We start from the raw sequence: 12,946 nt of genomic DNA on the forward strand, positions 1-12,946 counted from the left end.
ATTTGTTTGCCCCTTCTTTTCCTGAAGGAAGAAAATAAAAGGCATAAAGTAGAGGGACCACTCCTGGGAGCGGGGCTGGCAAACTTTTTCTGTAGGGGTTCTGAATACTTTAGTCCTTGAGGGCCGGACGGTCTGCACTCTGCCATCCCAGAGTGAATGCAGCCATTGCTAATACAAAAGCAAGTGGGCATGGCTGTGTTCCAATAAAACTTTATGACAAAACAGGCATCGGTTCAGATTCGACCGGCTTTGGAAATTGAACAAGAAGGCTTGATGCTTACTTGGGCAAGGCTTAGGTAGAGTCTCACATTTTAAAGATCACCTTCCTTGATAAATTACTGATGAGGAAACCTAGGGTTTTCAAAGCATCAAATGTTTTGTCGAAAAGTCTGGTGGTTCCAACCAAACTCAGGTGGGAGCTAACGGGCTTTCTGATTTTGGGCCTGTTTTTTTGTGTTAGTGGGTCATTCCAGTGTCCGTGTGGGGAACTTCAGTTCTAGGTCCTGATGATGAATTCCTGGCACACGTCCTGATGATGAATTCCTGGCACACGGTCTTCTAAGCCCCTTCCACATCCCCGGCCCCTCAAACCCTTCCTCCGTTTATGTCACCAGGTGGGACCCGCTGCTGCTTTCCTCCGGAGAGGTGTGATATCTTGGTAATCCCCACGCTTTGGCACTTTATCCTCTTGTTTTGTCACGACTGCAGGGAGGATGAGCCCTGCCGATCTTGAGATGGTTACCTTCCAGAGGACAGAGTTTTCTAAGCTCTCCCGGGCAGGTTGTGTCCAGATAATAGCTTACTCTAGTCTCTGGCTCTACTGTGTTTGCTTAACATTTGGGCTTCTGCCAGGTAATTTGCCTATAAGCTGTGCAGAGAAGAAAGAAACCATCCATCTAAAGTATTCAGATTTTGGCCTTAATTAAAATGCAGAATAAATATGTAAAGGCTAAAGAGCATGAATTATAGATACCAAGGTTTCTATATTAAAATCGGTTTTCATCTATCGAGGCGCATGTGTGTTTGTGACAGGGAGGAAGAGTGAATACAAGTCAGTGGAAGGCAATGTAATTATGGCTGTGTGTGCTTAACAAGATGGGAAGTGGATCTATTGTAGGAGAATGAATCCTCATCCACCTTTCTCATTTCACTGCCTCTGTAGATTTTTTTCTGCCTCAACTCTATAAAGGGCTAATCCTGACCCTTGTTATTTAAATTGCTCCACCATGGGTAGAAAAGCCACCCTCAGCCTCTTAAATAGCCTCGCTCACCGGTTTTGAGGAGCAAAGCTCTTTCTATTCATTGCTCCTCTTGGAAGTGGCTGGCTAGTGTGTGAGGATGGAGCCCTGGAGCTTTCAGGGGCCGAATGACAAGTCTTGGGTCTTAAACGAGGCCAGGCCATAGCTCATTCATCTTGAAAGTGGGAGGCTCTGGGCTTTTCCATTAAGGCCCTCGGAGGGGGATGAAGAAGCCCCAAAGAGATGAAATCAACCATCCAAGTATGTGGATGCCCTATTAACAGGCAGGATAGACTCGGGGAAAGAATTCTGACGTCCAGGTGACTGGGATGCCAATTTCATAATTGGAAAATCTTCTCTAACATTTACATTTTACAAATTGGTATTAATTAGAGGTTGCATCAACACATTGTTTTGAAGCATAGCGTTGGGAAGAATCACGCTGAGAATTCATTCTCATTACTCAAGGACTTTGAGATACAAATGAATTAAATGCGAAACCAACAATTTTGTTTTAATCAATATGGGTGGAGGGGAGGTGGCTTTTTGTAACAGACAAAAAGAGCCAGCTTTTCTCGAAAGCATTGAATATTTTCAGGGCTTTAGTTTTCGAGGAGAATGAGGCTTTGAAAAAAATCCCAATGCCTCGAATCAAAAAGGAGTATTATCAGACTGTGTGTGCCATGGAGTCCAGATCCTACGTGGGGGATTCTGCCAGGGTGATCTCCGGGCCCTGCGGAGAGGCTGTTTGGGGTCACTCTGGCCTGAGTGAGAGGCTGGGAGTATTTCCTGGGATTGGAAAGGGATCTAGTGGCTGAGATGCAGCTGCGCCTTCCCTCCGTCTCCCACTACACCTGCCAAAGCTGTGATAGGGATTGAAGACTACTGTCCACTCGCGTGGGCCATTTCGGGCAAGTCTGTGTGAAACGTACCTGAAAAGTCCCTGTTGTGGATGTGGCATGAGGGAGGAAGAATGGAATCCACAAGGTAAAAATAGTAAATGAATAAACTCTGTTGTTATCATCATTTTTGTTTTTTCTGATGGTTTGAAGCAAAATTTCATAGTTGCCACGGTGAGAAACTTCCCGCAAACCTCAGAGAGCGCGTAGCATCCCTCAGGCTTGGAAGGTATACGGAGCCAGCCCTGCTGCCCGACCAGGGATCAGCAAACGATGGACCATAGGCCAAATCTGGCCTGCGACCTGTTTTGTGTAAGACAGAGCGTACTTGGGACACAGCTGTGCTCGGCCCTTTACAATGTGCCGGGGCTGCTTTGAAGCTACGGTGTGGCACAGCTGAGTTGCTGTAACAGAGACTGTGGTTTGCAAAGCCTAAGATACTTACTGCCTGGCCCTTTACAGAAGACGTTTGCTGGCCCCTGCACCAAACAATGGGGGAAAAGAATCCAACTTAAAAAAAGAAAAAGATTATTTATTTATTTATTTGTTTGTTTATTTACTTATTTATTTGAGAGAGACAAGAAGGAGAGCATGAGCAGAGAGAGGGACAAGCAGATTCCCCGCTGAGCATGGAGCCCGACATGGGGCTCCATCCCGGGACCATGAGGTCATGATCTGAGCCGAAGGCAGACGCTCAACCGACTGAGCCACCCAGGTGCCCCCCAAATCCAACTTATTTTTGAAAATAAAATCTGGAAATAGTTTTAGGGGGTCCCTCCTCTGCCCACCAAGCCTTCCAGGCAACTGTGTTACTTCTGGTGGCTGGATTGGGGTCTAGTCTATTGGACCTCATAATATAGGGTGACCTGGTGATATTTCAGCAGGGAAATGGACAAATGTAGTTTTACTTTTTTTTTTCTCCCTCTCTCTCCCCTGCTTTTTGAAGCCGTATAACAGAAATCGTGGTGTGACAGGCAAACTTTTTGCTCATTATGAAATGATAAAGGTCAAGCTGCTCGAATCTTTGCAAGTTAAATACCTGGTTAACTGAAATATGTCAGAAACTTCCCCCAGGTATCAGGCTGACAAATAGTTTGACAGATCTCACAAATGAAACTGTTTTGATTTACCTGTTCTACTTCACATGTAACACCTTCTCCGTTTGTCTCCCTGGCTCTTTGGCTGCTCCCCTGCCCATACCTTGAACGATTGTAGCCCAGAGGATCGAGACACTTGAAAGGCTGTCATCAGCTGTCCCTATCACTGCTCCTCTTTCTTCCTCGGGAAAGCAGGGAATGTCAGGGTTCTTGCAAGGTAGTTACCATATCTACAACCGTACAAGATGCTAGCCCATATGGGACACCCCATAATTTTGCAGCAACAGAAACAAACGACCACTTCTTGATTATGCCTCATATGAACTGTGCTTACCGCATCTTAAACTTCAAAGCATTGAAAATTGCAGCATCTTATAAACAAACCTGTTTGGGAATTTTTTTTTTTTTTAACCTGTCCATGAACAAACCTGCTCCTCCTTTCATTACAAGCCTTTGTGATTACAGACCTTTGTGCTTTTTGTTTGCAATTTAGAATTATGTGATCTTCTAAAACCCTTCCCGTTGGTTGAAGATTTTTTTTAAATCTGTAAAATGAAATCCCTGAAAAATAATAACCAGTAGAAGCATGTGCAAAATATATTGCATCTTTTGCATCCAGAAGAACCTACAGTTTTGGTAACTTTAATTGGGTCCCTGAAGGAAAATTATTCTTGGAATAACCAGGGTATATATTTTTAAAACATGGCAGAATTTGGCCTTAGGAAATTTCTTTTAATTCTAATATATCAAAATTACTGGCTGTTTACAGAAGAACTGTTCTACAGAGGATTATCTACTTAAGATGTAATTGTGCACTAAGAATGAATTGCAAATATAGAGCAGACTTAAATTCAGGCATAACGTGCTGGGGTCATTCGGGTTCTTTAGAGACTCATTCCTTTACTTATTTGTGTATTTCCATTCGCTTCCCCCCCACCTCCTTCTTCTCTTATCATTTGGATGATCTTAAAGCCATTTGTTTCGGTGGAACTAGGTTTGGACGTTTTGAAGCGCTTCCGAGATACGAGGTTTGTAATTAGCCACTTCAGGCTGCGTCCAGGTGGGCGAGAAAAATTCCAAGCACACACTGGCAGAGACAGACTTCCTGCCCCAAATTCACACCATCCCAAACCTGTGGGAGTCAACGCGGTGCCCATTGACTGGAATGAGGGGTCAGGGGGAGCAAATCTGCTCTCTTGCTTGATAAAGAACCAGCATGTGATCCCACGCCACCCCCACTCAGAGGATTTCCACATCCTGGCAGGTACCCCTGGGAAGTCCAGATTGGGGACTTCAGACTGGAAAGTCTCTCCCAGTGCCAGCCATTTCTGTTTGCCCTGTATTTGGAGAGTTTTAGTTGCTGAGTGGCTGATGAGACTGGCAGTGGGGAGGCAGATGACAGCAGATATGAGTCACCGTTCCCCATCCCATTACTTCTGCTGCCTGTTTCCCGTGGCCGAGAGAGAGCCCTTGCTTCTTGAAGCTTGAGGTGACGGAACTTGTCATTTGTAGAATTTTAGCTTTCAGTTACTCGTTACGGAATAGTCTTTGATTTCCTTGTGGTGTAATTATTGTGTTGAGTATCGAGGGTAATTTTAGGCACCAGCCTTTCGCTGTGGAAGCTGAGGGCCCAGACCCTCGCACCCCCTTACCCCAAGACAGCCGGGGTGTCTCTGAAGTTGGGCTAACTCGATCATTCTTAACTGGGGGCAGTTCTGTCCTAGGGGACATTTGACAGTGTCTGGAGACACTTGTGGTTGTCATGAGGGTGGGGGGAGCTACGGGCATCTAGCGGGGAGAGGCCAGGGGTGCTGCTCAACATCCCACACTGTACAGGAGCCCCCACAGCAGTTACCCAGCGCCCCATGTCAGCAGTGCGGCAGTCGACAAGTCCAGGGCTCACTTTGCTGGGACTTAGAATTCCAGGTCGGTCAGATAAGGAGAGGGCCCCACAGGAGGCCCCTCGTTCCAACAACAGAGCCTATAGGTTACTGTCCGAGACTTTTGGCTACAGTTCGGTGGTGGCTTTGCTGCCTGCTCTCAAGCCTGCCTCATCTGAGCCCCCAGAGGTGCTGTGAGTGCCCCCTCTCTCCTTGGGCCATTCTACTCACCGTAAACTCAGTCTGAGTCGGTTTTCTTTGCAACTAAAACCATAATGGCTATGTTGTTGCTTTTAAAACGTAGACATTTTTTCCCTTGAAAGTGGTAGAACCGTTCTACCTCCTTTCCCCCCCCAATGGCATCTTACACAGAACTTCATTATGTAATGCAGGGGAGGTTGGAGCTCGTCTGGCGAGTTATCTGGGCTCCCCTCCACCTCATTCCGCATAACCGATTTCCCGCACTAGCGCCTGAGAGGAACTTAAGGCCTCAGGAAGCCCATTTATAACCACTAGCTTAAAGCACCGTAGGCACCTGTTAAATTGTAACCTGAGGACAGACTGTGTGAAACCATCATCTGGCCTTCATACCTTATTTGGAATGAGTTTATATGATTTCCTGCCTAGTGAGCAATCAGATATCCAAAGGGGAGGATAAATTTTGGAAGCACAAAGCAACTGAGGAAGAGGTTCAGGGCATTGGATCCGGCCTTTGGGGGCAGTCCTAGTTTGTGATGGTTTCCAAGATGGCCTTTCCCCAACATCCAGAGGCAAGCAGAAAAAGGCGTGGCAGGAAGGTCCAAGTCCCAGGAAGGATCTAAACCTGGGGTCACAACTTCAAATGCCCACAATGCCAGGTAGGTACACAAAGAGTCAGTCGGGTAGTGGGTTTGCATATTAAAGATGTAAGAATATTTTTTGTTTACACATCAAAAGTATTTGCCTCTTTTTTGCCTTGAAATGTGTGTTCCATCTTTTTTTTTTTTTAAAGATTTTATTTATTTATTTGAGAGAGCGAGAGAGAGCACATGGGGGGGAATCAGAGGGAGAAGCAGACTCCCCGCTGAGCAGGGAGCCCGATGCGGGACTCGATCCCAGGACTCCAGGATCATGACCTGAGCTGAAGGCAGTTGTTCAACCAACTGAGCCACCCAGGTGCCTCTCTGTGTTCCATCTTAATCTATGTTTGATCTTTCTTCTTATGACAGACCTTAGTTATAAGAAGTAGCTTTCCACCGCAAGGAAAGAAAGAGTGTAAGCACAGTGATAAATGGCACCCTGACCTCAATGTTGAGTAATCGGGAGTGGTGGGGCCTGTGGCTAACTGGAGGGTGAATACCCCATATAAAGGAAATGACTGCTGACAGATCACCTCTGACATGTTGCTCTGGGGAGAATGGGAGTCCAAGGTGGCAGCCTGCCCTGTTGAGAGAGAAGGTAGAAATCTGAATTTTCAGGTGAATTCTCTGTATTTAAAAAAATCATGAAGGAAAGAAAAACACATCTGTGGGTTGTATTTGATTTTTTTGACATCAGCTTGAGACTTCTTTTTTTTTTTTTTAAAGATTTTATTTATTTGACAGAGAGAGACACAGCGAGAGCAGGAACACAAGCAGGGGGAGTGGGAGAGGGAGAAGCAGGCTTCCTGGCGAGCAGGGAGCCCGATGTGGGGCTCGATCCCAGGACCCTGGGATCATGACTTGAGCCGAAGGCAGACGCTTAACGACTGAGCCACCCGGGCACCCCATCAGCTTGAGACTTCTGTGTTGTTGTTGTTTTTAATCAAAGAAGGAGATGTTGTTAAGAAAGTTCAGCATTGGGATCACTGGCTTTCTTGTTCTCACTCGCTCGCTCTCTCTCTGTCTATTCTGAAATCTGCTTCCAGATTTATCCTCCTGAGGATACCTCTTCTATCGCCTTCTTTGCTGTAGTTCACACCGTTTCTGGCCTCCTGAGACTCACCCACAGATCTGAGCTGTGGACAGTAGAGGATGGGTGAAGGATGTGCGTAGTATGGAAGGGCACAGAGGAGGCATTTCTGGGAAAGGGCCAGTGTGAGCAGAGGGGAGGCAGGAAGAGTGGAGAGGCCTGTATGGCCGCGGGGTGGGGTGGATCAGGGGACTGGAGGCGAGGGTTTGCGCGAGGGGAGGCACGAGATGGTTCAGACTGGTCCAGCTGAGCAAGGGCCCAGGGGAGCGTGGGCTTTGCTCTGCAGGTGAAACGGAGCCGTGGAAGGGTCTGAGCAGGTAGGGTAGGCAGAAAGCAACATTGTAGGAGGCTTGATTTTGTAGTGATGTGCAGGGTGGATGGGAGCAGGGGAACCAGAACTTTCTCAGGTGATGGCAGTGGACAGGAAAACTAGAGCTGAGTGAAATGTGTCAAAGGAAGGAAAATCCTCTGGATTGAAGGTGCTTAGAATGAGGGATTAAAATAACGAGAATAACGAACATTTCTAGATTGTGAAGCGCAGCGGTGAAGCATACAGTTTTGGGCGTGGGTTTGAGCGATGTGTCACCATTGACGAGCAGGGATCGTGGGCATGACCCGCACCATCTTGATGCCTCAGTTTCCTCATCCATTCAACAGAGAAAATAACAGTATCAGCCTCACAGTGTTGTTTTGAAGATTAAATCAGTTAATATTTGTCAAGAGCTTCGGAAAACATCTAACATTAAGCGGCACTAAATAAGTGGTAGATTAACCAAGTATGAGCTGCTTACTCTGCTAACCACTTCACACGTATCATTGCATTTAATCCGTATAGACAGTTCTGGAATCTGGGTGTGTGCACTGGGGGTGGGGGGGTAATGATCTTTTATTCCTGTTTTGCAGAGGAAAACACTGAGGCTCAGAGAGATTAGGTGACTCTCCCGACATCACACAGTCATTGGCTGAGCTGGAAATGGAACCCAATCTGTAATCAGAGATGAAGCAACATTACCTAACTAGCGGATGCTCAAGGGCTAACAGTTTTCCACGGGCCTGTTGTGGGATCGGGAAGTGGCTCGCTGCCTGCAGTTGTTGGAAATAAATCTCCCTGTGCAGAATGGGGCTGGATAAATGCTGGAGGTTGGTGGCCAGAACTGGAACTGGAATTCCTCCTCGCTTGTTGACTCCCAACAGCTGCCGATGGGGAGCGGCAGAAAGGGAGCTGGTTTTGAGACACAACGATGGGGAGCGACCTCCTTACACTGAGCACATTTCCATAGCAGGGGCTCTTGTGCCTCCTGGCCTTGGTCTGGAATAAAAGATTTGCCACTTCTGTCGTGTCCCCACATCGGACAGATTCTGGGCAGTCGCATCCACTCCATGTTTTCTTTGCCTTGCGTCTCATCTCTGAAACAGTCAGAGTTTTGTTTTGAGCGATCCATAATTTCAAACCTATTAACAGCTCTGGGCTTTGTTTATGTACATCAGAGAGAAGGGCAGTGCTCTGTCGTTAGCACGCCTTGACAGGTGGTGTTGGTAACCCACGGAGGGTTTAAGCTGCCTCCATTCAGATTCGAGTGCGGACATGTCTGCATGTGTGTGTGTGTGTGTCGGTGTGGGAGCAGGTGCCCTCCCCACTTCATCGGTATTTTCTCTCTCCTCCTGTTGAGAGCCCTACATACATGCACGTGTGTGTGCATGCACACGCGTGCGCGCACACACACACGCACACACACACACACTCGTGCACATGTCCGCTGTTGGTTGATATTCTCCCCTCATGCTAAGCTGGATAACTAATAGAGATTTTCTCCCGGCCATTTCACTTCTAACCAGTGGCATCCTGTATTCTGAGATTGTATAAAAGCCCTGTATATTCGGTATCACGCAGGCTCTCGGTGGGTTTCAAAGATGGTTTAAATTCACCAACTAGGTGGTCACTAGAACATAAAATATGAACGAGATTGTAATTTTGTGATGGGTCCTGGAGACGCAACTGTGTTGTAGGCAACCTTCCTCTCCCTGGGTGGGTTGAGGAGTGACCCCTTCCTTGTGTTTTACTGTCTGTTTTAGGTCAGCTAGGGGAAAAGCAAGAGAATTATGAGTACAGTGAAAAAGAAAATCCTAAGAATCCACGGCCTTACATTTGGTGGGAAAAGGGCACCACACCCAGGTGGATGGGGTGGTACTGGAGCTCCTCTTCGTAAGGCGGTGGGTTTGGGGGTCAGTGTACCCAAACGTAAGCCAGGGTTTCCACGAAGCTGTGCTTGCCATTGGCTGTTGGGAGGTGAAGGCCTCGGCTGCCTGTGTTGGGTCTTGTGTTCACTGCATGAGACCCAGGGAACATTCCCCACCTTCCCCTCCAGACTCTGTTTTCATAAACAGCCCTTTATCGTGTCCTGGGATTTGACGTCCCAAATATATCTGGCCCCCCCCTTGACTTCTGTCCACCACCATGACTGCCGACCAAGCTGTTTCTCTCCCTCCACTCTGCAGCGGCCTCCCAGCCGGACTCCACGCCCACTCTGGTGCACCCCGATCCACAGCCAGGGTGCTCTTTTCTCAGGGCGAATCTGGTCATATTTTAACCACCCTTCCAGCCTCCCTCCCAGCTTGGAATATTTCATTAATTCTCTCTTCCTTTTGGGGTAAAGATGAAAACTCTGGCTGGTCCCAGTTTTGTTTTGAGCAAAGCCAGACCACATCACACCTGCCTCTGCAGACTGGCCTCCTGCCTCCTCATCCTTAGTGGTCCTGTCTTGTTCCCCGACTCAGGTGCTGGTTCCTTGAGCGGTAGTGACGCTGGTCGCACTGACAAGGGTCTTGTTCCCCTGTCACTTTCCCCCTGGGACCACCCAGCAGTCCTTCAGAAGTCAGCACAACTGACTCGTTCATTCAGCAAATACTGAGTACCTCCTACGTGCTGGGCACTATTCTAGGCGCTGCTGGTAGAACAAAAAGAAGACAATGGGGCTTCTATTCTCTTAGCAAAGAGAGGCCAGTCGGTGTGCAGTGTAATCTCAGGGGGTGATCAGTGAAGTAGGAAATGAAGGCAGAGTGAGGACAGGGAGTCAGAAGAGGGGGACCGAGGGAAGTCTACTTTAGGGGGTCCAGGACGTCTTTTCTGAGGACATGACTTTCGAGTAAGACCTGAACGAGTTGAGGAAGTGACTCCTGGAGTCCTCGAAGTCCCCAGGGAAGCCTTCCCTGGCTGGACCCATCCCTGCTGTCATCCACACACAGGACCATGTACTTCTGTGTATTATTGGTTGTAACTGGACATTCTACACATTTTTGTAAAATCTGTGTGATCAACATTTGTCTCCTGAATCGATTTCTAGCTCCGTGAGGGCATGGACTGCTGTCTTCCCCTCTTGCCTTCATACGCCCTTGTCCCTGGTGTCCATCCAGCATGTGGAGCATGTTCAATAAGCCTGTGTTGAGTGAATGATGCTTTCTATAAGGGGAGCCCCAAACCCTGGCAATTCCCTCTCTCACCAGGTCCTTGACACAACAAAGGCCTGTTGTGTCAGGTTGCAGAGCTCAAGGTACCAGACCCCTCTGAGCATCCCGTCCTTCTGGGTGTTGGGTCATGGGATGTGGAGGGGGGTGGCGGGATGGCTTGAGGTTGGAGATATCGTGAGGACCAGGCATGAGGGAAAGGCCAAGCAGAGCCATGGATGGGGCTCCATGACTTGTCCAGGAGGTAGATGTTGGAGAATCAGCACCCCCGGTCCTTATTACTTCTGAGTCAGTTGCTGTTGAAGTAGACTCATCATCACCTTCAAGCCCAAGAGTACTGGGCAGCGTAACGCCACCCACCTCCAATCTGTCTTTGTCAGGAAACCTAGCAAGCAGGGGAGAATATGAAAGAGGGGGTGTTTTTCTGAGGCTTTGGGGCAGGCTGTATTCTTTTCTTGGACACTGGCACTGATAAATACTATAGAAGTGGCATTGGAAAGATCAGACTGGGAGACCTGAACCTTGAGGCTTGCAGTATCTTCCACTTGAAATAAACCAAGAAAACAGGGAATTGTTAATTGTCGTGAGCCTGTTCTGGGAGGGGGTCCAAGATGAAGAAGGGAAAAGAGGCATACCTCACCCTCTTGTCACATGCTCAAGACAACACCTATATTTTGAGATGTGTTGGTAACATTTCAGAGCAATTACCATAAAGAGAATATCTACTGGGTTTTGATACATTTACCTGTGACATTACACTAAGTGAATCTGTTGGAAGTGGGAGGATCATGCCTCATTCCAGATGCGTTTTGGCACTCAGGACAAAAAGCTGCTGGGTTGCTGGTTTAAAAGTGGAATGGAGGCTGGAGGGCATAAGCCTGGAAGTTTTGAGGCCATGTTCCTGAGCTGCTGCTGAGTGCCTCGGGCTCCTGCCTGCTCAGCTGGGAGGCAGTCTTATCCTAGGCATGGACTGATAACCTGGGAGGCACCACCCTGGAGGCTGGAAGTAAGGGCCAGAACAGTAACTAGAATCTCAGATCATCAGGGGCATAAAAAACATAGTTTTCTAGCTTGTTTAAAAAGTAAATTTTACCAGGTCTTGTGGAGAGGGGGAAGAATGCATAGGTGGCACGCAGAGGATGGTTGGGGCAGTAGAACTACTCGGTGTGACCCTCATGGGGGATGCATGTCATCACATATTTGTCAGAACCCACAGAATGTGCAACACCGGGAGTGCACCTTAATGTAACTTAGGGACTTTTGGCAATGATGATATATCAGTGTAGATTCATTGATCGTAACAAATGGACCACTGTGGTGTGGGATGTTGATAGTTGACAATGCTGTGTGTAGGGGGGGGTGGGGGTAGATGGAAACTTTCTGTACTTTCTGCTCAATTCTGCTGTGAACCTAAAACTGCCCTAAAAAAAGTGTATTAAAAAAAAACTTGGGGGGGGGGGCGGAGCAAGATGGCGGAGGAGTAGGAGACCTGGATTTCGTCTGGTCTCAGGAAGTCAGCTGAATAGGGATCAAACCATTCTGACCACCTACGAACTCAACAGGAGATCGAACAGGAGAGTAGCAACAACTCTCTGAACAGAGAAGCGGCCACTTTCTGGAAGGTAGGACGTGCGGAGAAGTGAATCCGAGGCGATATTCGGGAGGATAGACGGCGGGGGAGGGGCCTCCGTCGGCCGCTTCTGGCAAGTGCTAGAGCCGCGGAGCACAAAATCGGAACTTTTAGAAGTTGGCTCAGCGGAGGGACGTCGCTCCAGTGGCTAAGCGGGGGGTGGAATCCTCCCGGGACAGTGTGGTCTCAGGACCCTCGGGGTCACAGAAAGACCGGGGATGTCTGAGTGCGGCAGAGCTCCCAGGGATCGGAGCGGGGAAGCCGGCTGCAGAGACGGAGCCGAGGCGCGGGCTCTCAGCTCGGGGTTGCCATAAACCGTGATCCGCGGCCCAGTCGGGCCACTGCTCCTCCAGCAGGGACCCAACAAATGGCAGATCCGGGGAGACCAAGTTTACCGATCAAGGAGAATGGGAGAACTCCAGCACTAGGGGAATACTGCACATAGAATTCATGGCTTTCTAACCATGATTCATTAGTTTTTCAAAGTTAATTTTTTAACTTTTTTTTTCTGAATTTTTCTTTTTCCCTTTTTCAACCAACATCTTATCAATCCCTTTTTTAAAAAAACATTTTTTATTTTTCATTTTTAGAGTCATATTTTATCCCTTCATAGTAGTTACCCTTATTTTTGGCATATATATATATAAGTTGTTCTCACTTTAAAATTTTGAAATGCAGTTTCTTCTAACAGATCAAAATATACCCTAAATCACTAGTGTATGGCTTTGTTCTAGTCTCCTGCCTGATCACATTCTCTCCCTTTTTTCTTTTTTTTTTAAATCATCTTCTTTCTTATTCAAACAACTTATCT

Source organism: Callorhinus ursinus, unplaced genomic scaffold (genome assembly GCF_003265705.2).
Source record: "Callorhinus ursinus isolate GAN/ISIS: 27379988/994484 unplaced genomic scaffold, GSC_fseal_2.0 scaffold53, whole genome shotgun sequence".
NCBI lineage: Eukaryota > Metazoa > Chordata > Mammalia > Carnivora > Otariidae > Callorhinus > Callorhinus ursinus.